At 39.6% G+C, this 12,041-nt stretch overlaps 1 protein-coding gene across 1 annotated transcript in view; it reads right to left on the bottom strand.

The window, feature by feature from the left end:
• Positions 1–12,041, bottom strand: part of LOC105835647 (neurogenic locus Notch protein) — a 131,828-nt gene that overhangs the window by 12,149 nt on the left and 107,638 nt on the right. The gene's annotated exons all lie outside the window — the stretch shown is intronic.

Raw genomic sequence — 12,041 nt, 5'->3', positions numbered from 1 at the left:
CAAATTTACTACGTACGATTAACTGTATATTTATTTCTTTACCGTGAAAACTGCAAGTCTACATGTTTTACCACGCTTCCGCATAATATTCCTTCCTCCTTGCACCAGGTGATCTTAATGGTTAAGTTTCTTTGTATTTGTCAACATTGTGAAGCTAATGCGTGTTCATTCATATACAAATTGAGCGGGTGAATCGCCATTGCATCGTGTGATGCAAAGGAAAAGAAACAAAGAGACGAGGAAACGAAGAAAAAAAGAGTAGAATAGAATACGCACGCGACGCATTCTCACCACAGGTGGTTTAATTACGTTATAGTGGAGAACATAATCCTAAAGCAAGGCAGCTGCCATGCGAGGATTATTTTACCGAGATCTTAGTTACAATTTTGAAACCCGCAGCGTAAGCTAGAAACTTGCTTTAAATCAATATAACGAAAGTGCCTCATAGCAATCGTATGCCCTTTTGAGAAAAATTTAAAAAAAATTCGAGAAACAGCATTAATTATTATAGTCGTTTTTAATATCACAGATGTTAATTATTATATTATATAAATAGGCTTGAAATTGGGAAAGAGTCGACCAGAAGAGACGGTTTTTTAACGTCGAACCGATCGATAAGCGGCTTATGCATTCGATATCGAAGGATGATTTTGCAAAGCCGCATATAAGAGACCCCCGTCGTCACATCGACGCATCGCGACGCCTCGAAGAGCATTCTTCGATTCTCGTCAACCGGATGACGCGCGGATTTTTATCATATTTACATTCAGCTGATATTTTTTCTCCTTTCCTTTCGTCCGTTCGCGCAGACAATGATGCAGCTAATTTACTTGTGAATGCACGTACGAAGCGCGGCGGATCCCCATGGCTTTCTTTCGAATCTTAAAGTCTCCCTTCGATACATAATATGAATCATGTCGCTATGCGCGGCGATGTAGTATCGCTCGACTGTTATCGCAAATTTCGCAAGTCACTAATAAATTTTATAAACACATAATTGTCTCATCATACAAAAATTTCGCAAATAACTTTTATATACGCAAGTTAATGTACGAATTGTTTCAAAAATCGTAGGATCTACTCTCATTTACTCTTTAGTAGAAAATGACATTTTCATAATAAAGATTTTGTTTTTTTTATTCGTTTCACTTTTTCCTCGCATACATGTTAAAAAAATCTGGGAAACTCGAGTTTCAGCGGCGTCATTCTTCCTTATTCGTTATTCAACATCAGGCCGTTTGAGAAACCGGCTCATCTCGAACTGTAATGCTGGAGAGACCCCTTGTTCTATTATTTCAAATTTACATACAAATACGCCTGCAGGAACATTTGAATTATTAAACACGTTTCGAGACGACGCGCGACGGTGCTCGCCGTAGAAACATTTTTGAAGACCAATTTAATGCACCATTGTTTCTTAAAAAAAATTTCATACAAATGAGATTTTTAACTACTCAACTTCAGCTTTTTTATACTGTAAAATAAACAAAAATGAATCTGTAAATTATATTAAGCATAAGCGCATATATTTGGCATGGAATTTATATTTAATAAAGATATCATCGAGCATTTTTTATTTATACTTTCACTAGAAATTAATTTTAGGTAATTACAATCAAATAATGTAAAAGCATATTCTCATATAAACTAAAAATTTTTTTATTATTAAGTAAATATATTTATTTTAGTATCATTTCCTTGATTTAAAGAAATAATTTAATAAATTTGTAAAGAAATTATTTTATACCTGTTAATATTAATTTAATGTAGAAAATAATAGTAAAATAAATTACTTGGATAAGAAATGTTTTCAGTGTACACACACAATTGCTCTGAAAATCTCGTAGTACCAAAAAACAATGTATAATCTATCCTATTCAGGAGAATAATGCAGATGAATGAAAGGTTGTCAACGCGAGGTGAACGAGTACAAGTAGGTCTGAAAAGCCATAATTAATCTCAAATAAACCGCTTAATTTTCTCGACGCGATGCTATTATTAACAACTTCTAGAGAGTGCTTCGAAGACATTAATTTACTTAGGGATCGCCGAGAGATACGGGTCTCCGGATCCTGCAAAGGAAAGAACATAGATATTCGCTTTCACGTTCTTTTTTTCTTAAGCTTCTTCCATATGCATCCCGGTCGCTGCACGCATCTGGTTCAGTTCGGGAGCTGGTATTATCCTTCGTCGGACGACGTATCCTGCGATAACGTTGCCGTCCACGCCTCTCTTCTAATGCCCGTAATGCTCACTTGTCAATCCTTTCCGCAGACCAAATGAATAGCTGCCGATTCATAAATATCGCGTTGCGCCGGTCGATACGGCGGTGATTCTCCAGCAGAAACTGGTCAAGTTTGCTTTTTGTTCTACAGATATAGAGATACTATTTATTAAGTCTAGACTGCTCACGAAATACATCTGCTTTCAAAACATTTCTTTTACATTAAATAAATATTATATATATAATCTCATAACTTTCATCATAATATTTTTTATATATAATATTATACTTATTTTTATTTGGAAATGTTATTCAGTAAAATTGTTTTTTAAAAATATTTTATAAAACTATTAAAGAGCGTTTAGAAAAATAAACGTTTATTTTACTTGATTATGTTAATTTCTAGAAATGTATGCAGATTTTACATTCAATCGTGTTTTTCTGTGGTTCTCATCTATGCTAATCAACATAATGACATATTTTTCAAAATTCATCAGAATAAAGTGAATAATACTTATCAACTTCTCTGTCGTATCGAATGGGATTGAATTTACGATAAAAAACCTGGCTCACGTGTAATTTGCGGAGTAGACATTCCGGATATCCGTTTTATCCCGTTTTGCTGAAAGGCCGACTAATTTAACGTTATTTGTTGCGGATGTTGTTTTATAAGCGACAACCACGTACTCACATGTTATCTTAAAAATTCATGATATTTTTATTAATTAGTTGATAAATAATAAATGTATAATTCATTTGATATTTGCGCTGTCAAACGTATCACACAGTATAAGTTAATGTAAACGTGATTTTTTTTACTATAAAATTAAGATGATAAATGTATGTTTTGTAATTCTAACAATACTCGGACGATTCTTCGTACCCGCATGAATTTATGCGCTGGCAATAATTTAACAAAGATAACTGTGATCGTTGATTTATTCGGAAGCTGATGTGTAGCTGCAGAGCTCAGGCAGTCAAATCGTATCGAATTTAACCCCAGCATCAGCGCAAATCGCTTCGTACGGTGCAACAATCAGTTCGTACGCATCAGGAACAATTTACTTATCTGTCGACCGAGGGAGAGGGGGAAGGGAACCTTACGTGGGAGAAGCAGCGCGAGATCACGCGTGCCGGAATGATGATGAAGATAATGACACCCGCTGTCCCTTCCCCTCCCCCTACCCGTGTATCGAGAATCGCGGCGACTGCAGAATCCGTTTCATTTGGCGTAATTTCGACACGGCGCTCGCTGAGCCACGCGAATCAATTCCGGGTTCGGTATCGGCTAGCGGTACTAAGATTGTGGAGCAACGCGAATTTTCTCTACCGATCGCTTCGAATTCGATCAGGGGATCAATCGCGTTTTCGGTACAACCGACGCGGTGGCACGCAAGTCGAGGCATTTTTTTATTCCTTCTTTCCTTTCCTTTTTTTAACGACGTGGTCGAGTTTAAATCAGTTGGCTGCTCGTCGCGTTGGTCAAATTCAAAGCTGATTTTTCTTCTCGAGCAGCTAACACGTGAGATCGATCGAGCGAGTAAAGAAAAAAAAGCGCGAGCGGATAAAGCGGGAATAATACAACGTGATTACGGGGCGAGGAACGGTACTGGCGAAGACAAGGAAGAGGCTCGTATCGCACGGTAATTCCGATCCCGCAGACATCGAGGCAGAAACTCGGTGTATAATAAAGAAGCGGCATCGGTCCGTTTCGTTTGATCTTCGCGCGAGGATACGGCGACTCTCGACTTGCGAGCTGGCAACCTGTACTAGCTCGCAATATTGTCTAGTGGAGCGCGCTTGGAGAGATTATAATCGATCCGATCCGTAATAAGCAATTTACGCGTACATGCGCTCCGGGCGCCGATTGTTCGCACTTCATTTTAAGTACGAGTTACACCCCCCCCTCCCCCCTTCGTCGGAGATGTTACAAGAAAGATGTTACGCTTGGCATTATCATGTAATGACGATCAAATTTTACAATGTTCATTTTTCTCGAATGAAAGTATTTCACGTATTTTCTTTAATGAGCAACGCAGAAGCTTTTTATCTCTTTAATATCAATATTTTATGTCACTACGCGTTTACCGTTAGTCTACAAGTATTCGCAGAACCGGATATTTTATGATTAAATAAAACTAAATACATAACTGATATTAAAGACAGCAATTGAAATTTAATTCCACTTCGGCTTCGACAAAGAAAAGAAAAAAAGGGGAGGATTAAAACTGAGAAAATTTTAATTGATTTAGTTTTAAATGCGAGGTTGTGTTCCGAAATTGTCACGAAAAAAGCGAAAAAATCCTTTTTACATAGCGACGTTCTACACGATACAAAAAATCCTGATTCCGATGGCCGACTCCAAGGTGCTCGAGCCTACGGCGCACGAGTTTACTTGGCAATCATCGACGCCCGCTAATGAACAGTTAATCCGGCCCGTCGCTCGCACGCGAGAGACAGAGAATTGCGGCAGAAGTGCACGGCGTACCGCCGCGGGAAAACGCAGGCAAGAAGGAGAGAGGAAGACAAGGGGCGGGGAGGAGAGGGGAGGGAGAAAGCAAAGAGAAACCGATCTCTGACTGTAACAGCTCGAACGCGCCGTCGGTGGTGTGTTGCGCACTCCCACGTTTGGCCAGGCGTGTTCGGATAATTGTAATCTATTGCCTCGCCGCGGTGTTCTCGTAGCCGAGGCCTACGCGCATTGATAAACCATGCCATGAAACCTAACCGCGGCTCGCAACTCTTTTCGTCTCTCTCTCTCTCTCTCTCCCTCTCGCCCGGTCGTGCTGCATGTGCACCTCTTTCTTTCGCCTTCGATGCAGCAGCGCGGATGCACGCCCAGTGAACGCGTGCGCGCATGGACCGCCGCCGCAGCGGCGTTCGCGGATGCTGCGTGACGCTGTTGAGTCCGTGACGCGTGTATGGGTCGTCGTTATATCGGAGCGAGTGCACACATCGACAGGGCTGTTATGTACATCGATAGGAGCACCGCTCGTTTAAATTAGAAAAGCGATATCTTGTTATGTGCAGCATTCATCGGCGCTGTATCGAGGGAAAAGGCGTTTAGCGTGCAACGAGAGCGGTGGATCGGAACATTATTCGTACGTTCAACAGATTCACGCACAAAGATTGACTTTTCTAAATTGGAGTAAACGTATGAGAACGTCCTTTTTTAATCCGGCATAATTTTTTTCCTGTAAAAATCTTGAAAGAACACGCACACAATCGACTTTTATATTTGAAATTTCTTAATAATTAAACATTAGGTTGAAGATTCTTTTAGAACATAATTTAGTCAAGAAAGTAATCATAATATGTATTGAGAAGTTTTTACTTTTCATTCACTTATAAATCAATTATTATCAATCTTCATAAAATTTTATTTCTTTGCGTGTATAATATTACACACACAAAGTTGATTTTCTTCGAAGATGCTTTGCACTGGGAAACACGGTAAAGAGGAGAAATTCAAGAAAATCTAGACTTGTATGGAATTTTGCCTGTGAAAGAGTGTCCCTTGTCTTTTATACTATTATTTTACTTTATTTTCATATTTTATTCGATCCGCGACGTTAAACTTTGACCGCTGAGTATCGTTTAATCACTCTAGCTTGACATGACAGTCTTCATTATTTTCTCAATAACCTTTCCGTTTCCACCCGTAAAAAGAACCTGCGTACTCATATTGCCGCGAGTGACCCGAAGGAACGTATCTCGCAAGCGAGAGGACGTAAATTCAAACTCATTCTCTACGCTGCCAAGATTCGTGAGAGGATACGCAGCAGTTTCCGTAAGTGGTCCCTTCATGCAAGATCCATTCCTGGCCCGCGGCGGAAATCAACGCGCCGATATAACCGAGGGAAGTTTGAGGAGAATCCTGTTCCTCGGACTTTTACGGCGAGCGCGTTTTACCTAGAGTACCATAACTCGTTGCGCGATACATCGTACGTGTCATTTACTACTTCGTCATCGTTCCCATTTGATATTCAACGGACACGAGGTTTAAAAAAAAATATATATATCATACATCTCATCTTGATTAAACGATTAAAACATTAAGAATAAGAAAATTAGTATTCTGATTTGCACAAAAAATTTACTAAATTTACTAAATGCCGCGAGAATCATGATATGAATTATTAAAAAGTCGCGTGAGAACTTAATATCCAGTGAATTTTTGTAAGTTATTTTCTACTGTAACACGATTCACCGAAAAGTTATTAAAGAAATACTTTTAATTTTAATAAAATTAATAACAAAAATTGCGCGTTTCAAACGATATCGCGATGCGGTCGCGGATTACTTTGAGCATCCTGTGCAATCTTCACTAAAGCAGATTCGAAGCTGATCGAATCTTGTAACTATTACAATCCACTGAGTGAAGAGAAAGAAAAGGAGACTCGTTTACACGATTAGTTGCGATTGGTCGTAGGAAATATCTGGTTTGTACCGCTTTGGTTTAATGGTAAATGACCATCGTATCAGACAAGACTATCTATCGGTAATTTCATTCGACATCTCAATCTGCTATTATGATCAATCTGTTGTTATGATTGATAATGCATTTATGTCGTACAAAAGTTGTCGCTATTTTTCTAGAAACACATATGTATCTCACACGCATTAATTTAATGTTAATAAGAAAAGAAAATTTTATCTATTTAAAAAAGATTGTAAATTTATTTTTAATACATTTTATTTATTTCTTTCTTTTTTCGAGATTTCGCTTTTAATCTGCATTTAATCTTTCCTTTGCGTGCGCATCAGATTGCTTTTCTTCCGTTTTTTTGCATATTCAAGAGAGCTCAGCATCTCTGTAGCAAATTCTCAAGAAAATTTAATAGGATTACGCGTTTCTCGTTTGTCGGCCGCAAAGGCAGCAATTTGTCTTCAAATCGTGATTACTAATAATAAAACGCAGATTACGTTTACGCGTCTATCAGCGGTATCGGTAACGAGGGAGACTGCGAGTTATCATCGCGCGAGGCGCGAATGATCGCGGGTCGAGGGTCAATCATCACGGTCAAACCTGTGAGAAGGGAAGGCGAAGGTGAGACATCGAGCACCTGCAAGTACTCGGCTGATTTTCGCGATTAACGGTCGCGAGTGCGCTTAAGAGGAGGAAGAGGAGGAGGAGGGGAGGGGAGGGGGGGAATCTGACTGCTACCTGAGTAAGCAACATTCGCAACATTGCCCTCTTCGCTCGCTCTTCCTCGTTCCTTTACCGTTCGGCTCTTCTTATCTGCCGCTGTCTTCGTCGCTCTCACTTTGATTCTCGCCCTCGTGATGACGTTAATGCACGACAACGTAATGACGAGTCGCGCAGGCTAAGAAGTCGAATTGCTTGCGGTGGTAGAGGCAGCGTTATTTACCGAATCGAATGAAAAAGAGGACCCATCAGGCCCCTCATCAAGGAAATGAGGGGACATCGCAAGATCGAACTTCTCCTTCTCTCCTGCTCGAAGCCGCCTCTTCGTCCCCTTCCTCCTCCACCGCCTCATCTTCATCCAGGCTGCTGGTGGAAGGCAACGAAGTCTCTCTCGTTGAAGGAGACAAAAAAGTTCCTGTATGGTGCAGCGTAATGCACCAAATAAATATCGGAGCTTTACAAATCGTCCACGCTTAATTACGCCGCGCCGCCAAATCGGTCGGTTTAATGAGCTCGATAATTACGCCGTGCCCGAGGGTATCGCTTTTCACACGCATGCTAAGGCATGCGTGCCCTCCTTAATGTAGAATGCCGTCAAATTTGAGCATTGACGTACGCGCAAACGAGTGCGAACAGTGTTACGTAAAAATTAGTTAGTTGATCCACGCGTTAATAGTTTCCCATAAATTCGCGTTTAAAAAGTAAAAATATGCGTAGTCCTCTTTCTGTAGAAAACATTCTTTTATATTCAACATTTCTTTAAATTTTAGTAATTGATTTATTTTGTGTAATAATTTAAGTTATCGAATACAAATGCTACAAAAATAAGGCTATAAATATTCGAAACAATCACATTTAGTTACATGCCGATTGAACACGAGACGGTATTTTGATTGATATTTCGAAACCATCAGCTTCATTAGCATTTTCCTTATTCTCAGCAGTAAATAAACCTGTTATTAAATTAGCATTACATTTCTGTTTTTTTTTTACAAGTTTGTAAGAAAGAATAGCGCAGACTTTGCAAGACGGACGTGTTATATCTCCGTGTTTTCAATACAAGTATAGAGATCAGTCTCTATAATTAAAGGTAATCACAGACACTCCATTTTTAATTGAAAGTATAATTAATTTCAGATTCATAAATCTCTTATGACCGATGTATCATTTATCAATTTTGATTTCACAAAATACTCAACGATTCATTGACTGAAATAATCAGAAATTGTTTAGAGACCGCAAAATTTCCCCGCAAAAAAAAAAAAAAAATCAACGTAGATGGACTGAAAATAAATAGATTCATAGAACTGTGGTTCTTCGCCGGAAGGTAATTGATTACAAGCGAAATCTCGGTCGCCGTCGACAGGCGAGAACCCGAGAGCGCGAGGCAATCGACTCCTCGTTGTTCGTAATGAAAACGCGATTTACCGACGCGTCGTGTATACGTCGACTTAACTGTAAAATCTTCCGGTGGGCGAGACTACTTCGTCTGATAGAGCCGCGATTACTCGTCCGAGACCTGTCGACTGAAATCGCGCGCGGGAACTGACGCGCGGCGCTGGCCGCGGGTGCAGTAAGGTGCTAACGGTAGAGAAAATTCTTAATCGCCACGGAGCCATCTATCTAACTCCCGGGTGATCGATTCGAGAACTTGGGATTCCGCGCCGGGGAGACTCCGCTGCATTCTTGCTCGCCGCAAAAATGCCACGCATCGGCACCCGAGGGTAGGCTACGTGTTCCCGGTAGCACGCGCGCCGTGTACCTATGACGTGTTCGTTTTCTTTTATTTTTCGCACGCTTCATTTGGCGTTTATTCGACGAGCGGAAGCAGTAACCGTATACACAAATTCGTAATATCAATTCAGGATATTAAAAGCATCTGTAAATTAAGTTCTTAATAATGTTTCAATTAGAAATTACAATAGCACAAAATTCGAATTATTCTTCAAAATTCTTACAACACTCACAATCAGACAATCGTGTGCCTTAAAATTTTTATTAGTTTTTACTTCAATCGTTCGTAAATGATATCGTAAATCGTGTAGTCCAACGATAAATTTTAAATTCTGAAAGTGCGTATCGAAAGAAGCTTCCGAGGCAACGTATATCATCAAACTCGTCCCTCGGGAGTCCGCATTTCTAACCCGTCTAACTGTAAATCCCTGTTAAGAGGGCGAGGCACTTCTTCCTTGGCTAGTGGATGATTCGCTTCGCCGGAAGAAATAAAAAATCCGGAACTCAACGCGCTCGTAAACCCGAATGCATTTCTGCCGCGGCGAAGCGCTGGAATTTCCCTGCGGATTCCAGCTCCGCGATGTTCGGCGGTGCATCGGTATCTCTATGCATTGCATTGCATCATTGCGGCGAATATTAACGGAGAAGTCCGCGGGCGCCGCACAGGTGGATCGAAATCATTCGTTTCGTGTTTTTTTTTTCCAGACACGAACTTGAAAGCAAGGTTTCCTTACTGAACTTGTCTAAGTAAACCCAATCGTGAAGAAAACATTCCTTACACTCTGATTTTAATCTAAATATTATAAATTGATTAAAAAAACAATTTTACATCAAAATATAAATTCTTCAAGTCAATTTTCACGATCAATTACATTTTTTAACTTAAATAAATTTTACTTCTATGAATGATTTAAAGATGCAATAAAATCAGATTTTTCAGCTTTTAATATCTTGATCATTACTTAACTAAAAATATAATATAAAAATGTTAGTAGACATTAAAATTATTTCGTTTGTTTCCTCGCAATAATAAATAGCTATAACACTGTGAGATTTTTATAGCTTGACGATAATCGATGGTGCTTTTTTAAATTGGAGCTTAATTTTTTAGACGTTCATTTTTTATTATATTGCAAAAACATTAATTATTACAAAATATGAAACAGTAGATATTATAAAAATTGCTGTATTATCTAAGATAAAAGACACTTTCTAGTTAACAATCTTATAGTTTCAAAGTTTTATTTTTAGCTTTCGTTTAAGAAATCCAAAAACAAAATGGTGTGCCGGTATTAGTGACTTTTGTCTAATATAAAATATTTTACAATTTACTGCAAAGTACTTTGCTGTGATATTTTACACTGAGTTATCAGCTCAATATGTCCAGCTGGATGATGAAAGCATTCAATCTTTCTTGCGGAAAGGGAGAGAGAAAATTTCGACGGAGAGAGGACATTCGTCGTCCTAATGCATTCGCGAGTTCGCGTGCTGTGACGGAGAATTATGCAAATTGCGTGGATTCTTTCTCTTCCACACGCCACTCAAGTCCCGCGGAAACTAATTGCGGCGCGCATCTGTCCGTGGTGCACTTAAAGATCGCTTCCCTTCGGCTTGTCAGCGAGTTCTCCACCAAGGGCTGGTCCACGAATCGCAAAACTTCCTACGCTCGCGAAACTCTCGTGAATGCGAAATGAACTACCCACACGTAGCCTATCAACTGCGGTTTCGTCTTTAGTCATCACGAAGTTTACACTAATGAGCAAATTTATCAGTAATGACGCGAAAAGCATTAACAAATTTTCTTTTTCTTGACTACAAATACGTCTGCTATTCAATGTAACCCTTGATTTTATCATCAATAATCATATAATAATTTGAATAATTTATTTTGGAGTTAACAACTTTTTTCAATTCTTAATTTCAATTTGTTTTTAAATATATGTGCAAATTATAATAAATTGAAGGACTATTATGATTTAATTATAAAAAAAAAATACGACACCTGCGATATATAATTAAACTCAATAATTTCAGCGTGATTTGATTAGACGCAATAGAGTGTAACAGATATTTTATATTATGCAAAGAGACTTCTTATTGTAAAAGAAACAATATTCAAGAAACGGTAAACAAATTATCGTTCGACCGATTCGATTTACCTGACCGGATAAAAATAGTAGAGAATTCTCTCGAGAAAGATTCGCGCGTCGAATCGCGCACGCTAATTAGTTGGGTAATAGAGCAGAAACTCCCAAGTTACATCTTCACGGAGTGATCCCATGAAGATCGTCGGCCCGTTCCAGCTTCCAGATTCGCAGATGGTTCGTGCGCCACGGCATAATCCGATTGGATTATGCAAATCCACGGTGGGATTTTTCACGGGTGAGCTAATTACCACGATATAGTGCTCGAGCGCTGTAATAGGATCCTCCGCGGTTGAAAAAGAGCCCGGTTCTAATCCGCCGCGATCGAACCTCCGTTTTACGATTACGACCAACCTCGTCTCTCTCTCTCTCTCTCTCTGTTGCTGTTGCTTCACGCTTGGGATACGCGCCAGTCGTACTCATATAATCGAACTTATGACAGTGGTCGATGACCCATAGAGAAGAAAAAGATGAGTAGACAATTTTTTTACTACTTTTAAGTTCAGTGTATCAGGAGCTCCGTCATCTCATCGCTTTTGTCGCGTGGATTTCAACTCGGTTACCAAGTTTCTAACGAGACACTGATACAAACGTCATTCTGCCACGTGCATTGTACCCGTACGCAGGTGTGCGGCCACGCGGTGCTATCTGTCACGTGGACATAAGCAACGATGAGGAAGAATTTATGGCGCGTCATTAAAAGACACAGAGAGAAAGAAATATTTCCCTCTGCGTGATCCGCGAGACCACGTGATTGCCGTCACGGTAAAGTTCGCGTAGGACGAGCTGT

Source organism: Monomorium pharaonis, chromosome 3, assembly GCF_013373865.1.
Source record: "Monomorium pharaonis isolate MP-MQ-018 chromosome 3, ASM1337386v2, whole genome shotgun sequence".
NCBI classification, from domain to species: domain Eukaryota; kingdom Metazoa; phylum Arthropoda; class Insecta; order Hymenoptera; family Formicidae; genus Monomorium; species Monomorium pharaonis.
Note: the sequence above shows the minus strand (reverse complement) of the source record. Positions and strands in the feature narration are given on the sequence as shown.